At 46.7% G+C, this 16423-nt stretch overlaps 1 protein-coding gene across 2 annotated transcripts in view; it reads left to right on the top strand.

Moving 5' to 3' along the window:
• The window catches only part of ZHX3 (zinc fingers and homeoboxes 3), a 46580-nt gene that overhangs the window by 113 nt on the left and 30044 nt on the right, over positions 1-16423 (top strand). The window lies entirely within an intron of this gene.

Genomic DNA, 16423 nt, shown 5'->3' with positions numbered 1-16423 from the left:
GAGGGTCCCACGCCCCGCGCTTCGCTGCCGCCCGCACCCGCTGCCCCCGGTAGCGCAGAGCCCCGGCAGGTGCGGCGCAGCGGGGCAGAGGCGGTCGCACGCCCCCGTCCCCGTGCGGGGCGCCCGCCCGAGGGTCGGAACACGCGTGGACCCCCCCGCCCCGGTGCGCCGTGCCCTGCCCTGCCCTGCCCTGCCCTGCCGCTGGCCCGGGAGTGCTGGGGCCGCGCTGCCGGGGGCTCGCCAGCAATTAAAATTGAAATAAACCCAGTTAAAAATCGAGTCCCGCCGCTCTGGGAGCTTTGCGTGAGCACCCGCTGCGTGGGGCGGCCCGGGACCCGCTCGGCTGCGTGGGGCGGCTCGGGATCCCTCTCCCCCGGCGTGGTCTGCGTTGTTTTTCTTTTAGTCTGGGCTTTTAGAGGAAGAAAAGTGCTTTTTTTCTAGCCCTCACTGGCTGCTCGCTCTGTGGGCAGCGGGGCAGCAGACCCCACTCGTGTCGCAGCTGGGGCTTGGAGGGTTGGGCACCGTGGGGATTTTTGGAGCTCTTGGTGCTGCGGCAGTGCCGGCTTTAAAGTGCCGGTGCTTGGGACAAGCCGGGATGCGAGCAGCCGGCATCTCCCGGTTCTCACAGGTAGGAAAGCTGAGCGGCCGCTAAGTGAGGAGCCCGAGGCCGCACAGGAAATCTGCGGCGGAGCCGGGACTAAACCCCAGATTTCCCATTCGGTGCTTTTCTTGCCTGGCTGGGGACAGTGGTTTAACCTCACCCTCTCGGGCTGCCGGGGTAAAGTCCTGCCCAGCTCCTAGCCAGGGCTCCTGCGGAGGCAGCCGGGCGTGTGGCCAGCTGCCAGCAGAACGAGGCCTCTGTGCTGCGAGAGCTGGGTTTGGAGAGCAGAGATGTTCCCTTGGATGGGAGCTGGGTCCAAGGTGGAGGCTGGGTTTGTGCCGCTCGGCTGTCCCATTGGCTTGGCACACTGGCCTGTGTGAGAAGTGGCTCCATCCTGCTGCTCAGGGCTCGCTTTGTCTGCACCCCCAAATCTCAGACAATACGGTTTTTCCAAGGAGCTCTCTGCTACTCTGATTACCTGATGGGAAACTTCTGGGGGACTTGTCTTGTAAGGCCGTGTGACGTACCTTGAAAAGCTCATATACAAGCCTTTCTTGATCTGATTTTTCCCATTTCTGCCCACTAAAGGCATGAACTCTGGCCAGCCATGGGCTTTCTCTCTGCACAGTGCTATAGGGTGGCTCCAGTTGAACAGGGGGGGTTTCCCTGCTCTTCTCCCTGACCACCTACTCTGGCTTCAGTCCCCAAGCAAGGATCATAGTGTCCTGAGGAGCACTTCTCCATGGATAGGAAGCCAGAAGTTTACTTCATTATCTGGAACAGCTTATTCTAAACTAATCTCTCTTTAAGAGATGAAGAGGAAGGGAAAACCGCTCAGATGCATTTTATTTACCATAAAAGAAAACAGCAATTTTATGATAACTTGTATTAACTAGGTTGGGTCTGTGACCTTGATGTATTTTACAACGTAGCTGAGAAGAAGGAGCAGACTGTTCCAGTCTGTTTATTGTTTCCTCTTAGTGCGTCCCAGTAACTCGCAGCACACGGATGCCCACACAGTTCTGCAGTCCTGACCCACCTTTGGGGGTGGGAAAGAGGAGGCTGTTGGATCTGATTTGCTTCAGATACAGCCTAATCTGTAACTGGTGTTAATTATATTATAGATGGGTTGGGGTTTAGCATAGGTTTTTCTGACAGGTCTCAGCCTCCGCAATTCTTGCTACTGTAGAAAAGCTGTAGTAACTTGAAGCCCTGAAGTCACTCCTGGGAGTACATCCCTATCAATAAATTCCTTGTTGTAAAGCCAAGGGAAACCAGCCCCATGGGGACTGCTGGCTTTCACTGGGGAGGCACAGGGATGGATGCAGGCGGTGCTGACAGCCTGGAGCAGGTGAGCCAGGCTGGTACTGAGAGCCATCTGCCTTGTCAGTGTGGGGAGATTTCAACAGCAGTGTGGCTCCAGTTCTCCTTTATATAAATGTGTCTCCTTGCTCTGCAGGGTTTTCCTTCTATTTAGACCTCCCTCCTGCTCCTCCTTTCCAAAAAGGCTTTCCCCTGGTGTATGCGAGCTTTTCCCTCTGCTTTGGTTACTATGGTGCTACTATGTAGAAACAGCTCGTCTTGTAGCTCCTGGAATTATCTGCACCTTGGGTTTGCAGTCCAGCTCTGGGACATGGGCCTGTGTCCATCCCTTGTCCAGCCTTTCCCTGTCTGTGTGGTGGGACAGGTCTGGAGGCAGCAATGTCTGCAGGGCACGGCTGTGCCTTGGTCCCACAGCACCTCCTCCAGGTTTCTGGGCACCTGGATCCCACTGCTTTGTGCCAGGCTGTCACACAGGTGCATCTCTTGCTATTTCTGAATGGGGGAGAGGATCTGGGCTGTGATGAGCCCTGCAACACCTGCTCACATTCGTCCCCTCCAGGGATGGGGCTGATGGCAGAGAGGGCATCAGCTCCCCCTGAAAACTGTTGGGAATGGAGACAAAAAACTGGGAGTCTGTAGAAACCTGTGCAAAAAAAAGGCAGAAGATGGGAGCAGACATCTCCCCCCATGCTGCTCAGCCCCCCAGCTTGTGCAAGTTAACCCCCCTAGGGCTGGCTTGTTGCTGCCCACTTTGCTGCAATGGGTCCCTTGCTTCCCTTGCCTGATATTATTATTCCTTTCTGGTTTTCCACCTGATTTGCATGTAAAAAAGCATGAGGGAGGTTCACCCATGGAGAGGTCCTTGGTTTGCTCACAGCTAATGTAAATTATCATCGCCCTCATTCTTGCAGGGGGCTGGGGTCACCCTGGAATAGAGGGATTTTATTGGGATTGCAGGAGCCCAGAGCCAGTCCAGGTTCCCCCACCCTGCTCATCCTAAGGGTGATTTGCCCCATGCAGACACAGAATCGTGCTGGGTTGTCTTAACTACAGAAGAGATTCAGGAGGATTATGTCAGTAACTAAAACACCTGCTCCAGGTGGAATGAGTCTAGTCCTGCTATGGAGGCTGTTTTGGAGAAGATCCTGCTTGCTGGTGCCTGATGGTCTTTGTGCTGAAGGTCAGCAGCCTATCTCCCTCTGGCAGCTGTGATGGCTCTTCTGCTTTGTTAAGTAGGAGTGGGGTGATGCTTCTAATTATAAAGGAAGAAGTCTTGTACTTTTCCCCTCCTTTGTTTGTTTTCTTTTTCTCTTTCTTTTTTTTTTTTTTTCTCTCTTGACAAATGTTCTAAATAACAATGCTTAAAATGCAAATGGAACGAGCTTGCTGAAGTGCCTGGGAAGGCCTGGTTGGGGTGGACTGTGGTGGAGCTCAGGAGCTGGTGATGACACATGGCACAAGAGCAGAGCCCAGGCAGGGGCTGGGTTGTCACCAGAGCAGTCACAGCCATGGCAGCCGTGGCTCATCTCCACGTGGAGGATGCTCTCATGTGCTTCAAAGGCTTTGTGGTTTCTCTTTCCTCTCCCCATTCAGAGGGGCACTGTGAAGGTGCCCTCTCCTTCTTCTACAGGCACAATAAGGGGACATTTAAGTGGACTCCCTTTGTGCTCTTCACTCCTTATTCCTGTTGTTTGTTTTTTTTTAATTAGAAATAGAAAAATTGGATGATGAGCCTTCTAAACTGTCTCTCCATTTGCAGTCATGGCATCTGTGAGGTCCCTCCTACTGCAGGCGAGTGCTGCCCTTGCTCTTCCAGCCAGGTCCCTCATGTGTTTTAGCGTTTGCTTGGGGGAAAAAATGAAATAAAATAACATGGTGTTGAGGTTGTAAAAGTTTCCATTATAGCTCCACCCACACTCCTGCCCAGTAATGCTCAGAAAAATTCAGTCTGGGTGATGGGGCTTTCTTGACTGCTTTGCTGCTCGGCTGCTTGGGGAGAATGGGAACAGCTTTTGGGGTTTTTAAAAAAACTTTAAAAATATTATTATTTTAATACAGAGATGCTTGAGAGCCATGTCTGGAATAGGGTGAGGAGCTCTGGCACCTGGCTCCTCAACGAAGAGCCTGGGAGGCACTCAAAAATTCACTGAGCAACAGGCAGGTGGATCAGTAGAAAGGGGCTTCCAGGTGGCTCTTTGCTATTTGTGTTGGTCTTGTTTAACTCTTCTTTTCCTGAAGAAGTGCCTTGATGTTGTTTTCAGGCTGATTTTGTCCCACTGGTGTAAAGTCATCAGTTTGCTCCTCTGGGAAGGGTAAGAAGGGAGTCAGTTGCTCCTGGAGCATGGCTTGGTGTGCAGGATGCTTGCAAATGCTCTGCTCTCATGCCTCAGTAAATAAAGAGGTTTTCATGGGACTTATAAAAAACTTCTCTTTTGGAAATAGGTCAAGCAAATATTTATTTCCCTAAGGTGTCATGCCAGTGTTGCACAAATACTTGAATGGGTAGTCATTTTATTTTTCACTGCTTTGTTTCTTCCTAAGCACATTCAGTTCTTTTTTTCCCAGTGGTGTAGGGACACACATTAATAATTGTATGTAATCAGTGCTGTCCCTCTCTCCATCTGGAAGTCTGTGCATCTTCTGTGGGCTTGGGCTGTAAATTGGAAGCTGTGACACTTTTTTCTTTACATCCAGATGCTTCTCTGCTGTGAGAATATTTTTGTTTTCCAAAAGAGTTTCAGGTCAGTGGCGGGCCAGCTGCTGCAATGAATTTAAAAACAAAACTCCCAGAATACAGCAAAGCTCACAAAATGGCCATTCTGGTGTCTTGCTTTCCTGTCCTAAAGCCTCAGCCATGGTATTGCTGGTGTCCTTTTGGAAAGTGAGTCCAATGCTTGGGTCATCCCACAGATGGAGAGTGCAGTTACTGCCAAAAGCTTGTGCCCTGCTGTCTGGTGGAGCTCCTGTCTTGCCCCAATAATCAGGGATCAGTTGGTATCTGTCTTTAAAGAGGGATTGAAACTTTTGCCTGCTCTTAAAATGGTGAAGAGTTTTAGTTAAGAGGACCAAAATTAGGCTTGAAGTTTTGGATACTTGATCTTCTCCAGGTGTCCTCAGTGTCGGAGTAGCAAGGGTCTGTGCTGGAGTGCACTGGAGTACCTGGAGTATATTTTGTGTAGGAGGATGTTTGAGATGGGCTTGTCTGGGATGCTTTTAGATGTGTAGCATATTTAATGACCTGAAGTCTTGGGTTTCTGTGTGAAGGATCCAAATGGACTCCCGGCTCCTTGTGCTTGTACTCAGGGCAGGCTGCAGTGGCTGGAGACCCTCCTGGTGCCTCCAGCTCCTGCCTTGGGGCATGGGAAGCACAAGGATCATTCCAGCTTCCGATGATGGAGAGCACTGGGCTTTCTCTTACAGCCTGCAGCCTTGCAGAGGTGGTCACCTCTCAAGCAGCACCTTGAGCAGGTGGTTTTGGAGACCTTGAAGGGGTGAATGTGATGCCATTTTTCACAGCCCTGCTAAGACAGGTGTTTACACTTTGCATTAAAGGTTAATTGGCTCTTACATTGTTTCCTGGCTGTGGGGTGGCCCTTGGAGACAGATCAGCCTGACCTGTGCAGGAGGTTGTGCAAGCCTGCCATGTGCTGTGCTTTGATTTGTTAAACAGGATGTAAAAGCAGGCTCCCCATCTGAAATGTATCCTGCTCTTTCTTTCTTTGCTAGGAATCATTTCCACGTCAGAAAACATTTAAAAGAAGGGGTGTGTCTCTGTTTTATAGAGGCAGAGCTGACTTAAACCCAAAAATCCAAGCACAGACCCCCTCAGCTGTGCTGGCACAGGGGAGGCAGGCTGTGGTCTGGGCTGTGAGCAAGCAAATGATGTGAATATTTCATTTAGATCGTAATCCACCTGTTGGGCTTTGCTCCCCCAGCCCTGCATGCACTGGGAAGTGCAGCAGATGTTTTAAATGGCAGCCAGCACTCCCTGCTCCAGTGTCTGGCATCTGCACGTTGCTTTACAGGAAAGACAGAGACTGAGGACGATGTAGAACTGCTGCAGGTTTGCAGGTCCTTTGTTTTTAGTTGTTTTCCCTCTGTTGTTCTGTCTGCTTTGGTGGTGTGGTGTTGTCCTGCTCTCCCAACCTGTGCTGAGCTGTGGCTGCTCTGCCATGTGCCAGCATAATTTCTGCAGGTTGGAAATTTGGCCCTGGGAACACAGTACTGCTGAGCAGGGCACTAGAAATGAAGGTTCTGTGGAGGAGGTATCATTTGATTTGGTGTACTGGGGGTTAATTATTCAAAACCCCTCTCCTGTGAGCAGTCACTGTGTGTCCACCTGCTCCTAACCCTTTTCCAAGCTCCCTTTGCTCTTCTATGCTCTCCTGATTTTCCTGGCATCTTTCTCTTTCTTTGTCAGTTCTTTAGATGTGTTTTTTCAGTTTTATTTTCTGCTGTGGGGTCACCTGTGTGTTTCCCTTTGGTGTTGCAGGACATTGCTTTTCTTGTAAAACAGGATTTAGGTCTCAGAGCAGCTTGTGGGTGCTGAGCAGTTTGTGGCAAGCAGGAGATTGGGGTGTTTAAAGGAATTTTAAAGCCTTGGTGCTCCTACTTTGATCTTCTCTGGCACGTAGGACAGGTTTTGATTGTTTGTTTGTTTTTGTAGTTTTCAAGGGGATGGTTGGAACGGAGAGGGTTGGGGTGAGAAGCAGCCCTTGCTTTGAGGGGTAACACAAATGAACAGCACTGACAGGCAAACACTGCATCCCTTGTGTGCTCAGAGCCCTGCTGTTGACAATATTGTTGTGCCTGTCCAGGTGAAATGAGATAGTAAATAGTATTTGAGATGCGGTAGTGAAATTAGGGATCTCTCTGCTGAGTATTTCTGAAAAAAGGGTTTCCATAAGGAAGACCTGAGAGCAGGATAATGTGGTCCTTGCTGCTGGGTGTTGTTGGGCTGTTGCTCTGTCCCTTGTGCTCTCCTGGTGTGAGGATGAAGCCACCAAAGTCCCCCAGAGCTGCTCATGGGGCAGGGACATCGTTCCTGCCTCTGTGTGGGCATTTCAGCCTTGGGAATGGGGGCTCGTTTCCCACCTGTGGGGAGATTTCCCTCCCTAATTGCAAATGTCAGCCAAGTGGAAAAGGGTATGGTTGGTGAGAGGCAGTGGAGGATGGGGGAACAGCAGAGGTGTTGATGAACATGGGAGGGTTGCATTGCCTTCCCAAAATATCTGCTCTGTGGATTTCATTTCTGCTCCAGTCCTTAATGCTGGGAAATGCCTTGTGCATCTGCTCTGCTGGGGCTGAGTCTGTCAGGGCATTGTAGGCATGAGGCTGGGAAAAAATGAGAAAAAAACCCCCATGTTGAATGTAAAATGTCATTGATTTCTTTCTCTATTTTTTTTTTGTATTTTTCTTCTAATTTAATCAGTTCCCTACTGGGTTGTAAATTCCAAATGTGAATGGGAAATAATCTCACCAGTACAATAATTAGCATGTAACCAGCAGATGAAGAAAACCCAAACTGCTGAGCTGATTGGTGAATGCTGACTGTTTTTCGAAATAATTTCAATAATCACATCTCCCATTAAAAAGAAGACGGGGTGGGGAGGAAGTCTTAAATTTTCGTCAAGCTCAATGTAGCGAAAAATGGTATGTGCAGTGTAGCTGTTCTGCATGTGATTAGAAAAAAGAGCTGAGGGAGGTTCTTGCAGCTGAATTAGCAACAAAGTATTGCTAATTTTACAACCAAGTAGCTCAATTTCACCTGCTTTTTTTGAGAAGAGAAATAGAATTGTAACTGAAATATCCCTACTTTTATGTAGTTGTCTAAGAGCAAATAGTCTTCTAGTAGAGGAAAACATTCCCTTGCAGTTGTGCTTTGCTGCAAGATGCAAAAACAAGTCCACTGGAGTAGTAGTGAAATATGGTCATTAGTAGTGAAATATGTTTAGTGTGCATCCATCCAGCTCCTAAATATTTTGTTCTTGTGCTTTGAAGGGAGAAATGGAAATTGGTGTTTGGGAAGGGGTGATTTCAGAGCATCCAGGAGCTGCACACCCTCTTGGCAGAGGGATCTGCAGCCCTGCTCTGCTCTGCCTTCCTCTCCTGCTGTTTTTTGGCTGGTTCTGCCCCAGAGGTAGGTGGTGTTTGGAGGATTTAGAAATCCTCTCTCAGCCTTGATACCTCCAGGTGTCACATCCAGACAGCACAAGGAAAGGTCACCTCTGCAGAGCTGTACCTGGCAGCTGGTCTAATTATGCACCTGAGTTCACAGTCAGGATTAGCAGAGATGATTTTATCTCCTAATGATGTTTTTCCCCTGGTGGCCATGGCCACCTCACCCTCAGGGCTTGTTTTCCAACAGCAAAGCACAGGTGATGCTGCTACCAGCTGTTGGACCAGAGCATCACTTTAGAGATGCTTTTTCATTCCAGTTTAAACTCAATTTTAGGAACATTTGTGAAGTTATGATAGAGCTTGGTGCTTGTAGGCTTAAATTTTTCATTTAGAAGTGCAGGGATGGTGTGCTGAAACCATAGGCATACAAGAGGTGGGTCCACACTGTGCTGCAATGGTGAGAAATCCTGGAGTGTGTGATGGAGCCACCTTTTAATTAATGACAAATGCTCATTCTGGCATGAAGCTGGTGATCCCATGTGCTCCCTGTTTCCATTGTGGGGAATGACACCTGCCCAGAGCCAGGGCAGTGACAGCCAGGAGGGAGAGCAGGTCCCATAGAGCATCTCTGGTGTGTGGCACTCGGGTCCTCTCCCTCCCAAACCCTCAGGATATGCTGGTGTATGATATTATTGTCATACATTATTTAAAAAACAATTTGAAAATGCCAGGCCAGCCTATGTGCTTTGAAATGGAATTTGTTATTTTATCAATTCAAGCTTGGTGTGCTGTGGGAAGGTCTGCAACTGGAGCACTATGGGATTTTCTTGGCATGTTTTCCTAATGTTAGAGACTGTCTCAAAGAAGAATCACATTGTTTCATTTCCCCTCAACACTTGATTTAAAAAAAAAAAAAAAAAAGCTACTGCCAACAACCCTACAATAACCAGTGAGTGAATATGCACATTCTGCACCCAGTTTGTTTGGGTTTTTGTGAAAAGCAAGATTTAGCTTGCAATCATGTTAGGAGTTATGGATAAAAGTGTATGTTTTAAACCACCTCACTGATGGCTTTTGCGTTTTTAAAATGCAATCAATTGAGTTAGAGATTTGAAAAAAAAAACAAAGCAGAGACTGAAAAAAGTCATTTGAGGTGAGTAAACAAGTTGGCTTTTTTTGTTTAATGACAGCTCAAAAAATGGTCCACTGCCACTGTGTATGTTAAGGGTACCTTAAATACAAAATGTCCTTCAGTGCTGACAGGCATCCCAAACACCTTTTGTAATAAACCTCTAATTATAGCTTAGTGACTTTGTAAGTTCTCTGGATCAGCTTGGGAATATTGCACTGAAATCAGGGAGGATATTTCTATTTTCTGTGTCTTATGTGTGAACCAGATTCAGAGCTGGACTTGGTGGCTGTGGTATGCAGGGATGTATTTATGGTGTGTTAGAGAGTTGTGCTTACTGCTTTATGATGCACTTTTGGGGTTAAGCTCTGCATTTTGGGAACTGCTTCCTGCCTGCAGTAGTGTGGATTCCCAAATCCAGAGCCCAGCTGAGCTGGTTGGAAAGGGTTGGGCCGGTGGCCAGCGCCTGCAGCCCATTGCTGCCTGCTGATGTCTGCCTCTTGGGGCCCTTGGATTACAGCCCAGCACTCAGAACCAGAGACTTCAGTGAAAACCTCGCCTTCTTAAAGGGAAACAAAACCTCCAGAGCTTTGTGGTTGTGGAGAAAAGCTGGAAAATGGGAATTCTTGGGCAGAGAGTGGTAGGGAGATGCATTAGCCTGGTTGTTTCCCAGTATCCCAGACTGGGAACAGTGCCATGAGGTCCCAGGCTTGAGTTTTGGCTTTAGAAGTTGGCATGGCAGACACTGCTAGGTTGGTTCTTTTCTCCTCTGTTTATTTGTTTCTTCCCTCCTTCATTTTAATACTGTCTCCTGGGAGATTCCAGCTGAAGTCTATTAATTGCTGAGATGTTTCTTTTCCCCCGTGCTGTGGATGCTGGGTCCAGTTTGGCCGCGGGTTGTTTCTGGCACAAAGGGAGGAGCAGCAGGACAGAGGAGCTGTGCTTGTGTTGGGTGTGTGTGTCTGTCTGTCCTGCACAGGTGCCCTGTCGGTGTTGCACACTCGTGTTTGGGCTCAGCCACGCTTCCACAGCAGAGCAGAGCCGCTGCTCTGTGCCACCAAGGCTTGTCCCCCATCAGGAGCTCCGTGTATCCCCCAGGTTTTGATGGACCTTGCTGAGTCAGTGTGGGGCTTTATTTATATTTCTCTTGCAAGCCTAAGTTGGAGGTTTGTGAGATGGCTGATCTGATGCTAAGGGATAACTTTGGACAGCTTTCTGTTGGTCCAGAAACTCTTGGAGAGGTCTGGGAAGTTGCCTCCCAAAAAGTAGTCACCAGTGGGACACTGCAAAATCCTGAGGATGGATCAAATCAAGTGACAATTCATCAAAGGTTCCTTCTGCTTGGCCATCAGTTCTTGAAAATCTGGATCACTTTGCCCTCCTACTTGAGAGATTTTCTCCAGAATTGTGCATTTTTTCCCCATCCTGATCAATCTGAGGTCCTCATGACCTCAGGAGATGGAGCTTCTCTTATGCTGATGCTCCCTGCAAGGGCATCTTTTCTCTCTCCAAGTATTTTGGAGCTCATGATAAAATTGCAAGGCTTTGGCAGTGCCCATTTGGGTGCTATTTGTGTGCCAAACCCTGCTGAATACATCTTTTATCACAGATTTGTAACAGTAGCTGTTGGAGGGGAGCTTCACGGGAGAAGTGCTTTCAGAAGAATGCTTTTGTAAGGGAACACTGTCCTAAAAGAAAAAAAAAAAAAAGAGAAAGAAAGAAAAAAGGACCTTGCAGGCAAAAAAGAAAAAAAACCCAACACTTTTCATGTTCTAAAATTTGCCCATTAATTTGGGTGAATCATGTTTTGCTTCCATTTCTAGACAATTTTGTCTGTCGTCTTTGTGCAAACGAGCACTGTTATGCTCCAGGCATTTTTGGGGGAAAAAAAAAAAGACATTTAGGTTCAGCTAAGAAATGCCAGAATCTTTGTTTTGTGTAACTGTCCCCAGGCTGAGCCCCAGCCAGGTCCCTGCAGGAGCTGGGATTGGGACCCAGCTGGCACTTTGCTCAGGCTGGCCTCGTTTGTGGTGTGGATAAAGATGGATCTGTTCTTCTGGTCCATCTTAATGGCAGGATTTAAGGAGAAGAAGAGGCAGGAGGGTTTCTGAGCAGGAGATGGAGTGGTAATGGAGGAGGTGCAGCCTCTGGGACTGGGCTCTGATGTGCTCAGCTCTTGTCTCTGCTCAGGTCCCACTGATGGTCCCTCTGTGGCCACTGTAGAGTTGAGCTGTGTCTCTGTCAGAGCCTGGTGTTCCTCAACGGCACAAACACAAAGCTTGTCCTCCCACGTTTGCCTCTCAATTATCAGTGCTTTTCCTTTAATAAAAGGATTTTTCATGGGAAAACTGGCCTTCAAATCACACTAGAGTCCAAAAGAGTTCTGGCTGCTGAGCATCCCCTCTCCAAGGAGGGGGGACACGGTGATGTGCTCCATTTCCAGTTTTGGTTTGGACCATCATACATTGTTCTTAAGTAGCCATTTACTCTCCTTCCCATTTCTCTGGCACAAGAGCAAGAGAATAAAACATTAGAAAAGGAATGTGATTATAATCCTGTAAAAACTGTCAGAGGAATTTGGCAGTGGTTGCAGCCTGTGAGTGTAATACATAATATTATATTCATTTTTTAAAATGATTAGATTTCAAGCTGACAGTTTAAATGACAAGTCACCTTAAAAAGATATAATGGACAGTGTAAAGACTGTCAGTGTGGTTTTTTTCTTTGCTAACTGTGGAGTTTTCAAGGTCTGTGCACCCCCCAAAAAATAGGAACCTTTGGTTTTTGGCAAGCTGCGTGTGGAAGCTGAGAGCAATGAGGTCCCTTGTATTAATAATTTGTATTATAATAGCTTTGTCACTGCTGGTTCCCAGGCTTTTTTTATCCCTGAGTTAATGGCAGGGCTGCCTGTCAAAGGGAATTTTTTTTTGGAAAAAACTTATTTTTGCTTTTGTTGTTTCTTTGCTCCCACAAAACTGTGAAGGGCACCAGTAACTGCAGCTGGGAGGGGCTGGAGATAAGGGCAGAGGAACTGTTCAGCCATGTTATTGCATGTATTGACAGTTTAAATGTGCTATTCAGCATGGGAAGCAGATCCCAGGGGACTGACAGAGTTCCCCATCCCAGAATATCCCAGCAGGGGCTGGAGCTAAAAATGCCAAAACCTCCAGGCAGTGCAGGAATGGAGCCACAGCTTCCCACATCCTGCTGTAGGCCTGGGATTTTTGGATGAAAGGGAAACCAGTGCTCTTCTGTTTCCTCAACTGGAAAATCACACAGATGATCAGAGCCCCATCAGGCCTTGAATAAAACATGGAACAAAGTGATGATTACTGCTCTCCAATAATAGATTAAATTATAATTTAATCTAATAATAGTTAAATTTATTAATAGTTAAGTTTATTTAATAATAAATTGTTAATAATAGTTAAATTTATTTAATAATAATTAAATTTATCTCTTTGTGTGGTTCTGGGAGCATCCTTTGGGCAGTGAGATGAAAATGAGAGGAGTGGGAGTCTTGTTTCCTTTTCTTGGATGAGAAGCTGACTATCATTTGCTGACTTTTAATGCACCATGTTGTATACACCTGTTTGGTTGGTTTTAAACCCAACCTGGATAGGATTTGTAATTTTTAAAACTCTGCAATAGGAATTTTTAGCGTCATGGGAATATTCCATAATTCCTTCTCTTTGCAATGGAAAAAATTATTCCAGTAGACATGGACTGGACCATGATCTGCTTGTAAATTCTTGGGGGTTGGGCATAAAACTCAGCTGAGAATAAACATCAGCATCAGGAGTAATATAGTGCAGAAGGATGGGGAAAAGTGTCCTTGTCTGGTGCTGGCAGGAGAGAGGAGGAGAGTGTAGCTGGAGGAAATCCAGAGAGTTGTAAGGAGATGGACTGGAGGTCTGAACAAACCTCAGCTGTCTGGCTCTAGATGGGGGAAGAGCAAGGCAGGAAAAGCATCTTCAGGTGCCTGAAAGGGAAGGGGGTGGTTGCTCTCTGTGCACACAGTGGGAAGAGCAAGAGCTCACAGCCCTAAAATTGTAGAGAAAAAAGTTCAGATTAAATAATGGGCAAAATTAAGACAGTGCTTTGCCTGAAAGTAACAACAGGATCTGATGGTCTGAAGAGCTTGTGGAGCATCAGTTGTCAGAGGTTAAAACAACTTGGAAATATCTTTCTGATATTTCTTGATGGTCACTGATGCATGAGGAAGATGCAGTTTATTCCCCTGCAGTGGGAGTTGTCCTGTGCTCCCTTCCCTCCTGGCCTGGAGTTGTGAGGCTGGAGAAGGTTGTTTTTGGTCTAAAATAAGCAAGAGATGAGAAATTATGTTCTGTGGCTTAAATTTTCAGGCACTTAAAAAAGATTGAAGTGACTAAACATAATGTAAGTTTGCATGCCTCCCTACAAAAGCAGACGTTGCCTAGAAATATTTTATGCTCTTTGGTTCTGAAATTGAATGTTATGGACATTAAATTGTACAACTTGCCTCTCTCAGTGGTGAAGCTTTTCCAGGATGCTGGTTCACTTGAGTTGGAAGAGACAGGGAGGGGAGTGAATGATGTTGCTTTTAGTACAGATATTTCTCTTTAAAGAAATATCAGTGGAATTCCCAGCTCTGTAAATACTGGAGAAATAGAAACTCCAGTATATAGCAACTCTAGAGATCCTGAATGGTAACTTGTCAGTCCTTTAATTGTACCTTGGGAAAGGTAACTTTTTAAAATCAGTGCTCCACAAGCAGCAGAGGCTGCAGGGCCAGACAGTCTCTGCTGGGCAGTGTCAGAAGGTCTCACATGTCTGAGAAGTTTCCTTCAGCTCCATGTGGACACCTCAGGAAGTTGCCCATCTCTGCCAAAGCTGGGATCTTGCAAAGTGCCTTCACAGCTCAGCTATTTCCTAGTTCTGAGAACTGCAAGAAAAGGTGAAGCATCCCTCTAAGCATCTCCTTTGGAGACTGGTGGGCAGGGGAATTGTTTTTGTGTTTTTCTGTATCATTTTGTTCTTCTTCAGCCCAACCTCTGTGTGGACAGAGAGGTGGCTTGGGGCTGCTGTGTCTGCTTGTGTGAGTCTCAGGCTGAACCAGGCTTTGCTCTGCAAGGAGGGTTTATTCTGGGACAGCCTAGTTCCCTTTTCAGTTGCATCAAAAAAAAAGAAAATCCCAAAAGAGAGCAAGAAGATCTGTTAAGATCCCAAAGGAGAGCTAACAGCTGTTAAAAAAAAAATCTGAGGTGGAGTTGTCAGGTGAAAGGAAACAGAATAATCTCTATTTTTGAGCCTTTGCAGTGGATTTGATTTTGAAATGTTCAGTCCCTCAGTGGATCTCACATAGGGTTGGAGCTTCTCTCTCCCCTTTCATGAGCCCACTGGTCCAGCTGGTTCACACATTGCAGTGCTAAACCTCCAGGTACAGTAAGATGGCTCACTGTGTGTGTTTAATTTGCTATTTGGGGAAGATATTCTCCATTCTGAACTGTGTGCAGGGTTTGAGCTGCTCAGTCAAGCCTTGGGAAGCTGTAAGGACAGCAGTGGGATGGTAATGATGGCTGTGGTTCTGGCAGACGCTGCAAATAACTGAGACAGAAGGACCTCAGTGTATCTTGGCTGTTGGATGCTGGGATTTTAATATCTGAAAGAAGTTAGGGAAAAAAAGCATGCCTTGGTTGTCCTTGTTGCTGTTCCAGTTTCAGTGATAAGCAGCTGAGCTGTTTGCATGTTCTGCTCTGAGGAAAGCCCAGTCCCTGCCCTCTCGCCCCAGCCCCCTCTGAGTTATTCTTCTTGAAGCAGCAATTCCAGGGAATTCAAGGAGGAGCTGCCAGGGTAATCATGGCTCATGGTGCCAAATTTGCAGGGGCTTTACTCCATATTTCAGAACGAGGTTTTGGAAGACTCAGATTTATCTCTGCCTCCAGCTTAAGTTTCTATTTAAGCCACCTTTAATTTCTTGAAGCGCGAAGCTGTTCTGACTGCTGTGATCGAGGTCACTCTTTAATTTAGGTACTCCAAGGAATGCAAAATCTTGTTTGCTGAAGTCTTAGGCATATGCTGAATCCCTAGAGGAGTGTGTGAAGGATATTAAATGTACCATGGCACAAGGAGAGGAGCAGCACTCTTGCAGGAGGAGGAATGGCAGATTAGCAGTGGGGCCATGCTGTTATCGCTCAGTTTGGGAGGTGCTGGGGTTGTGCAAGTCAATATAGGACATTTACACAAATTTCTGGAATAAAAACCCACTCCATCAGCAGTCTAGTATTTGTTTCTTATTATATGTTAGATTTTTTCTGGCACAGCAAAGTTTGTCACCTGTTATGTCAAGGTCTCGGCATTCAGCGCTGGGATCTTTCCAAGTGTGCTGAAACCTAATTGGTTAGGGGCAAGCCTCCCCTTCATTTTAGGGGAGGAAAAAAAAGAAAAGCAAGGAAAAAAGAAAAAACTGTGGCATCTAGCAGGCATTTAAAGCATTTTTCTTGTTCTCTCAAGTCTTGTGATTTGCCAGACTTAGGCCTCCTGATTTTTCTTCCCCCTGGTTCTGGGCTTGCTTTGCTTTTCCTGTGAATTAAATTTTAAGAATAATGTACAACAAATAATTTATAACAAATAACGTTGAGCAGCCAGCACCACTGCAGCTCTGGAGAAAGCTTTTTCCAAGCATGTCTCTGCAGCAGGGAATGTTGGGACACCTGAGTGCTTAGTGAGGGAAAACCTTTGTGTCCTATTGCTTTTTTTTTTTTTTTTTTTTTTTTTTTTTTTAATCCTGCTGAGTTTGGTCTGTAAAGTTGCAGCCAGAGTGGAAATTTCTTGTCTGCAGGATGTTGGGTGGGTTTGGGGAGCCCTTTCCTGAGTTGTAATGGATCTGTGCCAGTTATTTGGTGAAATCTCTCTATGCCACTTACTTATTTAATCCAAGAAATGCAACAGTTGTGTGCAAAGCACGTGGTCAGCAGGATCCAACGTGAGCAGCAGATCAGTGGGGCCCTGGCAGGGAACTTTAGGGACTGGAGCTAGCTGAAGCACAGGGACACTTCACAGAATCATAGAATCACAGGATGGTTTGGGTTGCAAAGGACCTTAAAGATCACATAGTTCCAGCCCTCCTGCCATTGGGCATGGGACACTTGGGACATGCTGCTGGGAGAGGAGGACCTGTCACTGCTCGAGCAGGAGCAACAAACAACTTTAAATTTTCCTTTACTTGGGCTATCACAACCTAATTTTCCTGGTTTTCATCCATGTTCCAA

This window comes from Molothrus ater, chromosome 17, assembly GCF_012460135.2.
Source record: "Molothrus ater isolate BHLD 08-10-18 breed brown headed cowbird chromosome 17, BPBGC_Mater_1.1, whole genome shotgun sequence".
Classification (NCBI taxonomy): Eukaryota; Metazoa; Chordata; class Aves; order Passeriformes; family Icteridae; genus Molothrus; species Molothrus ater.
This window is presented reverse-complemented; position numbering and strand designations above follow the sequence as displayed.